This window comes from Lycorma delicatula, chromosome 5 (genome assembly GCF_047948215.1).
Source record: "Lycorma delicatula isolate Av1 chromosome 5, ASM4794821v1, whole genome shotgun sequence".
NCBI classification, from domain to species: domain Eukaryota; kingdom Metazoa; phylum Arthropoda; class Insecta; order Hemiptera; family Fulgoridae; genus Lycorma; species Lycorma delicatula.
Genome location: NC_134459.1, coordinates 36,612,633 through 36,629,246, shown reverse-complemented (window position 1 = coordinate 36,629,246; position 16,614 = coordinate 36,612,633). Strand labels below are relative to the sequence as shown.

The 16,614-nt window shown below is 28.5% G+C and overlaps 1 protein-coding gene across 6 annotated transcripts in view; it reads left to right on the top strand.

The window, feature by feature from the left end:
• Oct-TyrR (Octopamine-Tyramine receptor) overlaps nt 1-16,614 on the top strand; it is a 1,169,363-nt gene that overhangs the window by 832,229 nt on the left and 320,520 nt on the right. For all 6 annotated transcript variants that reach the window (XM_075365895.1, XM_075365894.1, XM_075365896.1 and 3 more), the window contains one exon: nt 3,861-3,969. The gene's annotated coding sequence lies outside the window, so the exon portion shown is untranslated. The remainder of the gene's footprint in view (nt 1-3,860; nt 3,970-16,614) is intronic.

Genomic DNA, 16,614 nt, shown 5'->3' with positions numbered 1-16,614 from the left:
TAAGTAAATGTGTGACTTATATCTATCTAATATTATGTTTATTAAATTATTATGATGTAACCATCAACAAAATGAAAACAAAAACGAATAATCAGATTTTTTACCATTAATAAATCAAAATATTTAAATGTAAAAAAAAGTGCATGAAGTCTGATTCGAACCGATATGCCTTCCTCTTATAAGATCCAAATATTTCATTAATTAAAATTCATTTGGCTATAATACTGGAACAAATGAAAATAAGTACCACTACGTTGAAAAGCTCTTAGTGAAAGCTTATTACTGCAAAGTCTAAAATCAAAACTTTTTGGATTTTGGGGTTTTTATGGACACTTTTGGTCCATTCGATTGCAATGAAAAGGGGAGGTGCAAAACTAGATGTTAAAACTAAATCCAAAATTTAAAAACATCCTACGGCTAATCGTTTTTGAGCTATGCGAGTTACATAAGCACGTACATACATACGTACGTACGTACGTACAGAAGTCACGCTGAAACTAATCAAAATGGATTCGGGGATGGTCAATATGAATTTATCCGTTGAAATTTGAAAACTGAAATTTTTCGCGATCACAATACTTTCCGTTACTTCGTACAAGGAATTAAAAACTACATTGTTTAAATGTAAAACAGGGAGAAGAAAATTACTAAACTTCTAGAAAAATTCTCTTGTTGGGTGGTGTAATAATAAAAAAAATATATAGCATATATAATAATAATAATATAAATTTTAATTTCTATAGATGATTAAGAAAGCTATTAATTAAATACGGCTCTAGTAATGACCTAAACATTGATATGAAACTGTGATGATCATTTTACCTAATTAAAACATTGTTTTGATCACTTTACAAAATTTTAAAGGTTAAAATTCAACCAACTGATAAGTGAAAAAAAAAAATAAATAATTTTATCGAAAATTTTTTTTTTTTTTTTTGTCTTCAGTCATTTGACTGGTTTGATGCAGCTCTCCAAGATTCCCTATCTAGTGCTAGTCGTTTCATTTCAGTATACCCTCTACATCCTACATCCCCAACAATTTGTTTTACATACTGCAAACGTGGCCTGCCTACACAATTTTTCCCTTCTACCTGTCCTTCCAATATTAAAGCGACTATTCCAGGATGCCTTAGTATGTGGCCTATAAGTCTGTCTCTTCTTTTAACTATATTTTTCCAAATGCTTCTTTCTTCATCTATTTGCCGCAATACCTCTTCATTTGTCACTTTATCCACCCATCTGATTTTTAACATTCTCCTATAGCACCACATTTCAAAAGCTTCTAATCTTTTCTTCTCAGATACTCCGATCGTCCAAGTTTCACTTCCATATAAAGCGACACTCCAAACATACACTTTCAAAAATCTTTTCCTGACATTTAAATTCATTTTTGATGTAAACAAATTTACTGAAGGCTCGTTTAGCTTGTGCTATTCGGCATTTTATATCGCTCCTGCTTCGTCCATCTTTAGTAATTTTACTTCCCAAATAACAAAATTCTTCTACCTCCATAATCTTTTCTCCTCCTATTTTCACATTCAGCGGTCCATCTTTGTTATTTCTACTACATTTCATTACTTTTGTTTTGTTCTTGTTTATTTTCGAAAATACTAAACACAATGTGATTTTTATGATTATAATAGAACAATGAAAAATTAGAAAAAAAATTAATAAAATTTTGATGATACAGTATAAAATATGTAATTATATAAATGTACTTATTCGAGTAGAAAGAGATTAAAAACATAAAAAATTTGAAAACTTAATATTATAATGGGAAAGTATATAACCTTACAAAAAAGGTAAAACTTGAATTTAGAAATAAAGGTCCAGGTCCAATTCTAGAGTTATTATTTATATCCGAATAGTTCACCTTGGAACACGCTAGTCATTTTTTATTTATTTGCGGTGTTTCTTTATTTCTGTTTTTCTATCTGCGCAGTACCTTTTATTCTTTCTGATATGTCTTTCCTTCGTTCTTCAAAAAGTTCAGCTCTATTTTTTTTTGCGTTTTGGCCTTTCTTGGAACTGTTTACTTTCATCTTTTAATATTCTCTTTAAAATTTGTATTTCTTCTTATAATTGCATCAGCTATTTTAGGTTTTCTTGTACTTGTGTGAACCATTTAAACCTTTTTAGTCAGTCTAAAATATATTCATTCTAAATAAATGGGAGTAAAATGCAATTCGTCTTATTAATCGTGTCTGATATTTTTTAAAAATTTTAATATAAAATTTATTTTAAATCAATTTTACCTGATTATTTTAAAATTTAGGACCCTAAAGTTTTCTTATAATTTTTATTTTTTTTCTAGATTTTCTAATAGACCTTTGTTGCACAGTCTTAGGCTTTCTACAGCATCGAGTGCTTCCGGCTTTATCACAGTTTTATAGTGTCGAAATTTCGAGTTCCATTACAAAGACTGTGTTTTATATGTCTTTTTCGTTACGTTGAAAGCTATTTCAATTTTATTAGCTCTAACTGTTAACGCTTTTTTTCTAAAGAACTTTCAACTGATCCATTCTCTAAAATATTTAAAATTATTCACTTTCAACAGTTATATGTATTTAAGTCTTAATAGAAAAAGAAGAGTTACTGATATAATTTCTTTTAAAGAAAAACATTTTGTTGGAATGTTAAAATATTACTGAAATGAATTCAAAACAGTAATAAAAATAATAAATACTGGAAGGACGGCCAAAAAGAGTTTCTATACAATACATTTATAAACGTGTTAACTTATGTTTGTTCAAATTTTAAACTAAAAGGATCGATTTCGATAATTTGTTTTTACTGACAGCAGGAATGTATAGTAACATTTTATATTTTCTCTGCGGAATATTTATAATTACATGATAACTTATACGATTTAAAATGTTTCTTGTTTTTAACGCAGTCTTCAATACGCAATATTAGATTGTTATAGCATAAATATACGTTACCTTTTCTTATAAAAACAATATGTGTTTAAAATTCTGATATTAAAAGTATGTGAAAAAATTCAAAAAACATTAAGAAAAAAACGTAGTTATAAATAAATCACTTGGAAGCTTCCTGTTATGTTATTTTTCTTAATACATTTTCCTATTTTTATCAAGAACCAATTTTTCCACTTTTTTAATTCTTGTAAATAGCTTTTTCATACAAACAGTGACTCTTTTATAGTCCTATTCAAAATTTAAATAAGATTAAAAGTAGAATGAACTTTCAATTAACAATAATAAAATGGATGTCTAAGTAAACTGCATAAAAAATAATTATGTCGAACTGTAATTCTATAGTTGAAGTTTATGTAATAGAGTAGAGAAAACACTTTGTCGTTATTAACATGCATTTTTTTAAAACTTTATATTGTTGCAGGGGTATGATTTAAAATTAACGTTAAATTACAATAGGAGTTAAGAAAAATCTTAAAAAAAGAGAATCAAAAGATGTTACAGTACGAGAACGCCAACTTTTTTTGAACATGGTTCCGACATTAGGTGAACTTAGATTATTTTTGCCTTTATTTAAAAGCTTATTATTCAATGAATCCACAGCTTTAAACTCGAAATAATGTATTTAACTGATATTTTTTCACATGTTCACTTGTAGCAACCCCTTTTCTCTGTAGAATTTTATTCGCATGTATAACTTACCCCAGCTACTCTACATTACCAGACGGAAACAACACAATTTTTATGAGTTCTCTAGAGAGTAATTTTAAAGGAATTTATATTTATTTCTGTTATTTAATGTCCTTTGATTCTATTCAGTTAACTGCCAGTACATTTACATACAATTACATTACGTAAGATAAAGAATAAAATTTTAATTTTTTAATTAATTACATTATAAACTGGGCTTTATTGTTTTTCTAGGTACGTATTTACACACCGATCTGGCTACTCATATGAAGTCATCTAGATTCTAAAAGCGAGGACATTTTTAATATAATTTTCAAAAATTCCAGTTCTTATATTTGAACAGGTATGTCAACAGCGTTTATCTAATTTAAGAGTATAACATTATTTTATTCATTTCGTTGAAATTTCTTATTTTTATTTTAGAAAATACATTTCATTTTATATTTTACCTGATAATAAATTTAAAAACATGCATGCTTAATATTAACATTACCTTTTTACTCTTTAAATATGTTATATTTTTTATAACGTGGAAACGAATGATTTACTGAAGACGTCTATACGATTAGTTTTATGTTAAAACCAATGATGTCGAAGATACAAACTTTTTATAACAGAATGTAGGTAATTGTACTTTATATAAATACAATGTTTTTAGAAAATTTTCAGTCATGAAAGATAACAGTTTTAACTAAAATATTTAATTTAGTTAATAAAGTTTTTTACTACCAGAATTTTAAAACAACAAATAAATGTATGCTTGAAAAAACTGCAGATCTAGCAAAAATATAAAGTAATGTACATCGTATGTTTGGAATCTCAAATGGACTTCTGTTTGAACGTCTTATATTTTAGGTATATACTTTCAGATACCACACAATTTTGAAGATTGGATGTGTTTTCATAGAGGAATCCTAACACAATAATATTTTATTTCCATTCTGTGTAAACATATTTTAATATCTCGTGGGATTTGACCGCGATGATGTCCACTGTTTAGAAGGACCTTGAATTGCTCTTTAATTTTGATAATTTCTTTCCGTTTCTTTTTTGTGTCGTAATGAGTAGATTACAAACTCAACAGTATTAAGGTTCCACCAGGCGAAAACCGAAATGCACTAGCACAGAAAGCCCCTTCAGAGGATGGGAAAAAATGGAATCTCACTGGTAGAAGGACGTAGAAATTTTGCAACTCTCCCAGGAATAATCGCAGTTCAAATCACATTCAGTCAATCACACTGAGTTTATCACACTCAGTCTAAAAAAAGAGGATCGGAACGCGGTCCGAAACAGCCACAAAAAACAACATAAACTAAATCTATACCAATCAGTAAAAATGAATGTCCACTATTTTATTAGAACAATCTAGCAGAATCTGGACAAATGTTCACGTTCTGCGATAAGTAGGAATATAAAAAATCTTCCGACACATTTGCGTATCGTTCAGTTCCAGGAGTAGATCACCTCTTTCTCATGATCCAACCTTGATTGTGTAATAAGTAACATTGGTTTTTTCCTATATCAATCACTGTGTATACTCAAATATTGTAGAATCCATTTTCAGGAAAGTACCCTTGATATTTGAATGAATTGTTATTAGTGGCCTTTCAGTTAATGTGTTCAGGAACTCTATTTTCTAAATATTGAAATATAAATAGTCCGATCTATGATTGACATCTTTTTCAGGTAGATTTGGATCTATTGATTCTTAAATTATTTGATAAAAATATCCTGACTAGTTTGGAAATAATTTTTATTTACGTATTTTACTCTTCAAAGAGTAATAGTGTAATAGCCAAGTGTGACTCCATTTTACTGGATGAACGTATCAGTTGTAATTTTAAAACTGAACTTCTATTTTTATACTTTAAAAATATATTTATTATTTTAAAGTAATAGAAAAAATTATTATTTTCTTCATCCAATAAGTGTGGGGAGTTCTCAATTGCTAATTAGAAATTAATTTAACTATTTTCCAAAATTTGCGTAAAAGTTTCTGGTGTGTCTTTAACGAACTTGACTCATTAATCGATAATGAATTAATAACAATATGAAGTACTTTAGTTTAATAAACGGAAAATGTAACTTTTCTATATATATATATATATCTTTTATTATTATACTCTAAACATTATTTACATCATACATAAAATAAACTTCTTTCATGATATTAAGATATTCACTGTATACCACATGTACATTCACTTTTTACTGTTTTACTGTTTATTTTATATTACTGCTCTTTTTATTTTTTATTATTTCATGTTATGTTTTGTATGGTGAAGACCCTTTACAGACAATTTACGTTTTTATTTTGTTTGAAATGTTTATTGCAGCTCCTACGTTTTGCGTTAAGTATATATATAGATTTTTTCCTTTTATAATAGTTCGCAAATTTTTTTTCTCTTGTTTAGTCTCAACTACTTTGCTTCTTATTGTTTCAATAACATATATCTAACCATCTATACTCGTTAATGTCTAATTTGTTATAACAAAAAAAAAATCTTGTATTTCTTATTGGTTATATATGTAGTTTATGGTAAAATAAATTTATTAATAATATTAATAACTAATAGATTAGTTATCGTAGAATATTTTTTGTCGCTTTTAGTTTTCCTTTTATTTACATTTTATAAGAATTGGAAAACAATGAGCAAAGTTTGTTAATTTAAAATAAAATTATAATAATAAGAATAGAAATCTTTATTTATTAAATAATATTAATTGTTTAATATTTAGAAAAGTTTAATGTAAAAAACTTTTAAAACAATTAAAAAAATTCAAAAGAAAAGTTTTTGTCCCGGAAGGAACAGAGGAAGGTTAAAGTCCGACAAAGAAATTTACAAGGAATAAAGAATTTAGCAACGGAAATGTGGAAAAGAATTATGAAGGTTTTTTGACCATATTTATAGGAGTGGAATATACTTCATCAAAACAATTATTAAACATTTATAAAGTAGAAAAACAAAATTAGGATGGCACTTGGAAGTAAACCAAAACTTAGAAAAACCAAAAAAAAATTTCAGAAAAATAATAAAATTTAGTTTTAAAAAACAATTGAGAATTTCAAACTAGACGAAAAGGAAAACCAAAGAACAGCATTAGGAAATTTACAGAAGTACAAAAACAAGCACTCACGGAAAGAATAAAAAAGTACTGGAAACAACGAAAAGAAGGTGAATCAAAGAAAAAATTACAACGGGATCTAAAAAGGTCTATTGTGTGATTAGAAATTAAACTATTCTACGCTTCTGAACCTTAATAGAATCAACCAGTAATATCAATGTAGTAATTTAATGGAAAATAATCCGTACAAATAATCGTGAAATAGACAGATGCATTTAATCTTCATTAATTCTTATCTTAGCTAATCTTTTAATCTTCTTTATGGTTGGTTCTATACCATAAATTAGAGTATATCTCCATCAGAGTACCCTTAGTCTTCTTATTTAATTTTATATAGTGAATATTACATAATGAAAGAATCGTATTTCAACTAATAAAAATTATATTTTTCTTATAATAGATTAAATTAAATATCTGTATTTTTATATTAGTAAACCATGAATACTATATATTACACATTTTTGTACAAAGTTTTGATGTCATCAACATTATCATCTGGTGTTCTGACCGATGGAAGGTTCCTTACGCCACCGATACCTCCATCAGTTTTTGTCCCAAGCCTTCTCCCTCTTTTCCCTCGTCGTTTCCAATCTTCTCCTCAACGATTGACTTCCCTCTTCTACGTCGCTTCCTTTCTTATTCCAATGGTCCTTCTTATGGAGTTGACAAGATTTAGAGCTTCTTCCAACTATATGAACTAATCAGTTCCGTTTTCTCTTTTGTATATCTCGCATAAGTACTCTTTCTTCTTTTGTCTTCTTCATTACGTCCTCATTTCTTACTTTATCCGTCCGTCTTACTTTCTCTATCCTTCCTCATATTCATATCTCAAATAGTGTATCTCTCTTAATCGTTTATACGTCACTTCCATACAAAAAGACACTCCATACGAAGCGTTTCGCCAACCTTTTCCTTAACTATAATTCTACACCTTTATTATAATTTCCTTTGACAACGCTGTTCTTCCTTTTATTTACATTGACAACCAATCCTGTCACCGTAGTCCTCAGACATCTGTAATTTCTTTATTTTTAGTTCTTTCTTCACTTCTTACCATTAAATTATCTTTGTTCCTTACTTCCATTATTTCAGTTTTTCATTTATTTTATATTTCATACCACATCTTTCATTTCTTTTTCCAGGGTTGTTAAATCTTTGAAGCACATATGTGCCATAAGTTAAAATTACCCTTTTTTACATGTTTAAATGTAAACATGGTAACACGGTAAATTACCGTTAGATATTATTTCAGACGATGAATGAGGATGATATGTATGAGTGTAAATGAAGTGTAGTCTTGATCAGTCTCAGGTCGACCATTTCTGAGATGTGTGGTTAATAAAAACCCAATCACCAAAGAATACCGGTATCCATGATCTAGTATTCAAATCCGAATAAAAGTAACTGTGTTTACTAGGATTTGAACGTTGGAACTCTCGACTTAGAAATCAGCTGATTTGCAAAGTCGCGTTTTCCCCACTAGACCAACCCAGTGGGTTAAGTTAGAATTACCCTATAATTATCAAAGTTTACGCCTCTTATTTTTCATTCTTTTATACTTATTCTTTCTTCTCCTCTACTAATATATTTTTTATCATATCTTCAATGTAAATGTCAAACAGTATCTGTTAGAGCCAGTATCCTTGCTTAAACCTTGATCTACAACAAGTAAGTGATATTTCTTACATCGCTTCTGTTTGTCTCATGCATAAATCTTTAATTAAAATTCAGTTTATACTTTCTTTTTTCTGAAAGAATCTCGATGTTTTCTCTCACTTGCCTCTACCAAACGCCTTCTCTAAATTTATGAAACACGGATACATTACTCTTCTTCTCTTTAAATGTCTCTCTCCAACCATCCTTAGTAATCCATTGGTATCTCGGATTTCTTTCCGTTTACTAAACCAAACTGTTCCTTTCCTGCATCCTTTTTTATTAATCTTACAAACTTCTAGTTTATGATTCTTAACAATATTTTAGCGACATAGGCTACTAAACTTATATATATATATATATATATATATATCTGTTTTTTAAATATCTTGTTCCAGTTTTCTTCTGAATTGATATCATTACAGTTTTCAAAATGTCTTCAAGTCATTCATTGAACTTAAATATTTTGAGGTAATATGATTCAAAAATTACCATAATTTTTGAAACAAAAATTAGTAATATTTCTTACTAATAATTGAGTACGATTGAGGAATGAAAAATTTGTGAAAATTCATGAGTAGGATATCTAATAAATAATGACTAATTTATATTATGACTACTGTACGGCTAGTAAAAATGAAGGTTTTTTTTACAAAATAAATATTGTAATAATAATACTTCTCTATGGTAAAACATCTGAAAATCTGAAATTAATATAATATTTTTCTCAGAGTCGATCAGAATTTACGATTAAAAGTAAAACTAAAAACTAAGAAATAAAAGTAAAAAGTAAAATTACTGTTCATTTAAACTATTTCTATCTATGCAGATAAATTAAAACGTTTCTATACGTATAAAATTTTCTTGATTAGTTTTTTAATAATATTTTATCAATTCAAGCCACTTTTACAGCTGTAAGAATGATGCTGACTGTACTTACTAGATTTCGGATCACAGGCTAAGCAAAAAAAAAACTTAGTTCAATGTGTTTTAACCATGTTATCTACGAAATTAAAGCCAGCTTCTTACAACATAAGTTTATTGAAAACAAGAAATCCAGATGATGCTGAAATTTGTTGAGAAATAACGCAGTTTAAGAAAAAATAGGTACGATTATTTAAGTAACAAAAAAACTGCATTTTTTTCCTATTTTGATATATACCTATATTAGTTTTTAGCATTATATTATTCAGTGATTTCAGTGAAATCTGTTTCTAGATGTTTGGTTATCTGTGTAAAAGATCATTAATCAATCTATTAATTGTTTTTACAGATTTAACCATCTATTATTTAAAAAACTTAGTTAAATTGGAGGTCTTGCCGACATTCATAAAAGAGATGGACAGTTAAAATCACAAATATTAACTAATAATTAGATAGTTTTATCGTATGCTAATGAATAGAATTTTATCAGCCAACTTTGTAGCTAGAAAGCCAAATCGAATTAAAGCAGTATAATTTTTTGTCTTACTTTATCGACTGCTAATCATGCATAATCAAGTGAATTTTATACTTTTAAGTGTAACGTTAAGAAAATAACTTCGTAGCGAAAGTAAATAATGAAAATTAGGCAGTCTTACATTTATTAATTCACTGAAGAGGGAAAATTACTTTTAGGTAGGCATTAATAGGTAATGTTTCACCTTGTAGCGGTAAATTATATACAACAATCAAGTAAACTCTTCCTATTTTGATTATCAGTGATAGGTATACGATTAAAAAATTATCATGCGTTTTAAACATTCTCAAAGTGCATTTATTAGTATATTTTAAATCACAGTAGTTTTCAGAGGGCTAGGATAACTTTGTTGTAGGTTGTAGGTTTTTCTCGAACAAACGTACCTGATAAGTCAACAATTTACCCATAGTTAATCGTAGAGAAATCAGTGGTGTAAACGAACGAAATAGGTCCGGCCGGAAAACAGTTTTAAATGACGATACTTTAGAACTTGTCCGTGGTTCCTTTAAACGTACATCTCGAAAGTCTTAAGAAGATTCTCTCAGAAAACTGGAATATCAAACAGTAGTATCCTTTAAGCTACGAAAAATTAAAATTAAATTCATACCGTAATCACGTCGTGCAGAAATTAGTAGAACCCGACGGAAAAAGATTTGATTATTAAATATGGTTTATATTTTTCTGGCAAAATTTGTATCTTGGATAATATTTACTTGAGTGAGAAGGTATGATTTCATCTAAGTGGCTACATAAAGAATTAGAACAACCGATATTCGAGTAGTACAGACAACCCTCTTGTTTTCCACAAAATTAAATGATATTCAATAAAGATTAGAGTTTACACGTGATTTTTCGAAAGAGAATAGCGATTCCATTATTTTTCACGGAAACTGTAACATTTAAACGCTACCAGCAGATTATAACGAAGACGAAGGCGTTTTATGGTTGCAGAAAGGCGGAGCGACAGCTCTCACAGTGAAAAACATAATGTTATCAGTACGTAAGCCATTTCCTAAGGTCTATGGTCACCAGATTTATTTCCAACCGATTTTTTTCTTTGAGGTATTTAAAAAAAAGTGTTCAGAAATAATAATTCTGGCACAATTAAGGAACATTGAAGTCAAAATAATTCATAGTAGCTCTTCATTCATTAAATAAGTGGCTGCTGATATTGAAAACATGTTGATGCTTGTACAGCAACAAATGATGGACAATTTGGACATTTATTATAAAATAATTACTATAAAAATATGAAATTATTTAATATTCTTATTTTTTTGAAATTGAATACTTTTTTCATATAGTTCTGTATCTTTTCGCTCACTCTGTTTAAAAGTAGAAAGCCCGAATTTTTTTTAGTTAAGATAAAAATTAAATAAATTCATAATATATATAACTTATACCATCATTGAATTTTCATTTAAGTTTAACTCGAAAAAACTCATGACAATTGAATAAGTAAACCTCGTACAATTTAATTTTTGCTGTAGGAAGAAAAGCTCTTAAAGGTTCTTCTTAGAAAATGAAAATCTGCAGAAAAGGAGTTGAATGAACAAAAGAAGGACATTTGCTCCAGTCGGTAGACGATCTTAACAGAAAGCGAGAAAGAGGGAGTTCTTCTGTTTGAATGTTGTGTGTTTGTGTGTGAGAGAGGAAGATATAGTGATCGAAAGAAAGAAAGAATGAGTGAGTGTTATAGGAAGGATGAAGAGAAAACGAGTGTGCTAGAAAGTTATAGGTGGGGGATCACAGTTAAGAAGGTTATCAAGTGCAAATGAAAGACGACCCTGTTCTATTGTGGGTACGTTATGGCATGGAAATTGATTTAAGCGCAATCACTATGTGCTTCTAATACAGCCATTTGTATACTCCTGTTCCTTAATTTCTTTTTCTTTATATAAACCTTGTATATAAATAAAAATTGTAATACAACTCACATATGTTCATTGTAATCCAGTAATAGACTTTCTTAAAAGTTATTTATCGTTGATAAATTATTCTTTATTATAGTAAAAAAAATATATATATACAAATTTTATTTATTAAATAGAATTTTTTATTACATTTTATTTTAATAGTTATAATTTACGTCTTTGTAAACATCTAGCTAAAACAGAATTAGAAAGGATTTTTAATCTAAATCTAGAAAACTGGGACAGATTAAAAAGAAAATAAATAAATAAAAATCTCAAATCATTGTAAACTACGTATAAATTTAAAAATAGTATTTATAAATACATTAGTAGGAATATACATAAACGTAACAAGTTTTTCGTGTCATAATTCTAAATAATACATACTTTTTGGTATAACTACCGGAAATCTTGTTGTAATTAAAGGTACGTGTGTTTCATGGTAATTTATGCTTGCTCAATGAATAATGTTACATGCAAAAGATGTATGTTGCTCTTTTATGTAAGGGTAAACATGAGAGCATTTAATACGATATTTTTTGCGTGTGATTGTATAGAAACACGCAAATAAATCAATGTAAGAAATAAACGATTACAATTATTTCCCTAATAATAAAAATATATTAGTAATGAAATTTAAAAAAAAAAACATTTTTGCCGATATAAATTATAATTGTATTAATGGAAATCATTGTTTATGTATTCTACATTTTTTAAATGTTTTATATGTTTGTTTTTTTTTAATGTTTCCATTTGAAGTTATTAAAATGTTCATTATAAAATTGTTATTATTAAAAGTTTTACCTTATTTCAATAAAATTAAAATAATTACAGCAGAGTTTATAAATGAATTACTTATCGAACATTAAATAAAAATTATTAAATTGTAATAAGTTGAACAACTTGTAACTGGACCACTACTGATTAAGCACAGCTGCGACAAATAACATTTTATGAATGAAATGAAAAAAAATGTAAATTAAATTAAATTTTGCATTGACACTAGCAAAGGTTAATGCATTTACCATATTTTTACAAAATAATTTCGCAAGGCAATTACAATAATTCGAAGAATTACACCGCCCTTCGCAGCGATATTCTTTCAGAGTCAAAACGCAAAACGTTATTATGAGTGCTGTCGATTTCTTTTTGAATGTTCGCCTTGAGTTCATCAATAGTATGGGAATGTGGTTCATAAACTTTATCATTCAAGTAGCGAAAAGGGAAAAATCACAATTAAAGAAATTTGAGGAACTTGGAGGCCACCGTCCTCTGATGATAGTTCGTTTTTCTGTAAAATCCTCATAAACGCGTAATAGTGATTGGTTGATGTGTGGCACGTTGCTCGTACTGGTTGGACGAAGCTGTTCTCTGTTCCACGATATTAACCGAGAATAGAATTCTTTGAAAATTCTTCAGTACATTTATGTATTGACAGTTCGCTCAAAAAATATCGGTCCTCAATATACAATTACCAGAGAAATCACACAATACACTGATTTTTCAATAAAAAGAAAGTGGACTCTCAAGCAACCGTTGAATATATTGAGTCATCCGATACCTGGTGATGTGAAAAATTAACATACCCAGATAAATGAAACCGTTCTTCGTTTAACATACACTACATTGGGTCCATCTTTCCATTGACAATCTTTTTGATAAGCTAGTAATTAAGACAATTTGATTTGTTTGTTATCTTAAGTTGTTGCATGGTTGTAACACGAGCGGTTTCAAATATAAATCATGACAATCTTACGGAAAATTTGTTTTTAAACTACTCTTTTTGTGTTAATTTACGTAAAGATTTTTTCGGACCGGTAAAAAACTTCTTTGAATAAGGTCATGGCTTCTGAATCCTAAAGGAAAGTCATTTATTTTATTTATTTTTTTTTTGACTTATATTACCGCATATGTTTGTACGTGGGATATGTAAATGGAATTTTATAGCGCATGAAAAATTCCATGCCTGACACGGATTTGAACCCGGGAACTCCAGATAAAATGCAAAGCCGCTACCAGTCGGCCACCGAGATTGAATATTTGATGCCGGTCTGTTGTACATCATTTTTTAATCTAGCTGTGTATGTTACTTTTTGCTGGAATACTACAATTATTTTACGCCAATATTTTTTGCGTTTCGTGAAAGGTCCCAGAACGCACATAATCTTCCAATATAGCAACCGCCTTCTCAATCCAATAAGGCATTTTAGAATAACACTACTTTAAAGAACGAAATTATACTACATTGATTTTTTCAGTACACACATTACGAGAGTACATAATCAATACTGGCGTTAGAAGTAATAACAGCGTTAAAGTTGACACTATAATAATAGCAGTTAGAGCTCCTTGGCTCAGTATTAATTTGCCCAACCGATATAAAGTAATATAGATTTCATCCGAAAGATTATTTGGACTTTCGTCTGGAAGATTCTGGGTTCAAACCCCGGTTAGGTTTAGTATATTTTTAATAGCTTTAAAATCTATTTCTCATCTTCTTTAACAAAAATAATTAACTGTTAGTTGATTATCCTTTAGCCTGCAGCTGTTAAAAATAAATAAATGAAATTGGGCAACTCATCATAATTAAAAATATATTTATTTACTTCTTGTACGTACGTAATGTAGTACACCTAAAATGGATAAAAAAATGTATGGTGTAATTTTTTTTTTATCAATTAATCTGTTACACAGTTCTGTACGAAAACTGCTCTATACAGCAGTTTTTTTTTTTTAATTTAGAAGTAAAAAGTTTTTAAAACATTTCACTACTTGCAAAAAATTGTTATAATTAATTCTCTCCTTATATTTGCAATATGTAAAATATAAGTATACTTTAATATATTAATAAACTGAATACCTCCAATAGAGGTCACATATTTAGTAGATACTTTGTTTCTTAATATAAATAACTAAAATATTATGCAGCATTCTTAATAACATTCCTCTCTTAATTCACTTTTCTAATAACTTTCAACAAATAACTTAAATTCTTATGGAGTTATATTGAAGAGGTATGCAAGGAAGAACATGAATTGGTCATTTAAAGTAAGTAGTCGGTTACTGAGTTTCTAGTGTAGCAAACTAATAATTATACAATATCATTATAATCAATTTAGAAACTATTCCAAAACAAATTTGAAATAAGTTTTAAATGTTACTCTTGTCGAATAAATTACTTTAATTTTCGTATTTTTCTTTAGGTTTTTTCGATTGATATTTTTTAGTTTATTGTGTGATGTAAATCCTAATAAAGATATTTTATTTTAAATAATTATATATAAAAAGTGGAACTGACATCAAAATATTCTAAAACTTAGAAAACATTTCGTCCAAATACTTAATTCCTTAAACAGTTTTTAAAATCGGTGCTTGCTTCTACAAAATTAATTACTAGATATAATATAAATTTATTCTATAATACTATATACGTATACCTCATAACAATCAATACCGGTATTACATCAGTGAAATTTATATTTACTAGGCCAATCAAATTAGATTTTACGTTCCAAAATTAACTTAACTTCCTTTAGGTAAGACTTGTAAAAAATAGGAAAAATTCCGTTGACTTAAATGAACTACTTTTCCACCCTCTCATTTTCTCCTCATCATTTTCAAAATGGCGTCCAAAGTTGGCAAAAAACAGTTTTTTCGTTTTAAAGAACAACCAGATAATTTACAAAAAACAGTTTTAAATAAAAGTTGTAGAACTTAAAATAAAAATTATAAGCTCTGCCCGATGTCAATTGATCAACAAATAAATTAGTTATTACAAAAAAACCGCTAAAAATAACGTTTTCTTCAATTATTTATATCGTTAAAACGAAAAAATATTTTATGACTTAACTTTCTAAATATGTAGTCCTTAGCGAGTAGAATAATACCATTTCTTAACTTTTACGAAATAAATAGTTTTTCAAAAATCAAGTTTTTCAAAAAAAATATGTTTTCTTAAAATTCGAATAACTCCTACTACAATGCACCTACGTGGCCCATCCGGGGCTTATAATTTTCTTAAAAGAGTTTTATTATCAAGTACAAATGGTGCGCGTATTGCAAAACAATTGCAAAAATGCGAAAAATAGACCAAAACATCGATTTATTTTTCGGCTCGAAAAATTCAATTATTTTTTAAAGTTGGAATTCCATAGAAATGGCATTATTGCCATTCAATAGCTGCCATTTTTCTACGAATTTAAACAAACTTTTACTCTACGACCTACTGGAGTCAAGATATTTTTTTTTTCAGAAAATTGTCACGCCTTCATTTGTCAATATTAAGGTCTAAAATTTGTACACGTTGTACTCGAATAGTTGTACTTTAATATAAAAATGTTTCTCCAGCGATCGATTTCGTGTAATTTACTGTAAGATAAATTTTGTTTGAGTCTGTAAAATAGTTATTCCATTCGGCACGTTGATGCGCGTGAAGAGGGAGATAGACGTCGACTTCGAGAAAATGATGCGGTAAATAAGAGGGTGGCAAAATAGTTCATTTAAATCAACGGAAGTTTTCCTAATTTTTTTTACATGTCTTACCTAATGGAAGTTAATTTTGGCAAAGAACGAAGTATATTTTACAACTTGATTGGCCAATGATATGATTGGTTATGTAGCTTTCTAATGAAATCTACCTAAAATAAAAATACGGGTCGATTACATAACCTCCTTTTTTGAAGTCGGTTAAAACCAACTTTCTTTATCGCCACATAAGCTTGGAGCTTGTGCGTGGGATATGGAAATGTAGCGTATGAAAAATGCTACGCCTGACCGGGATTCGAACACAGGATCTGCGAATGAAAGGCCGAGACGCTATCACTCGTGCCACTGAGGG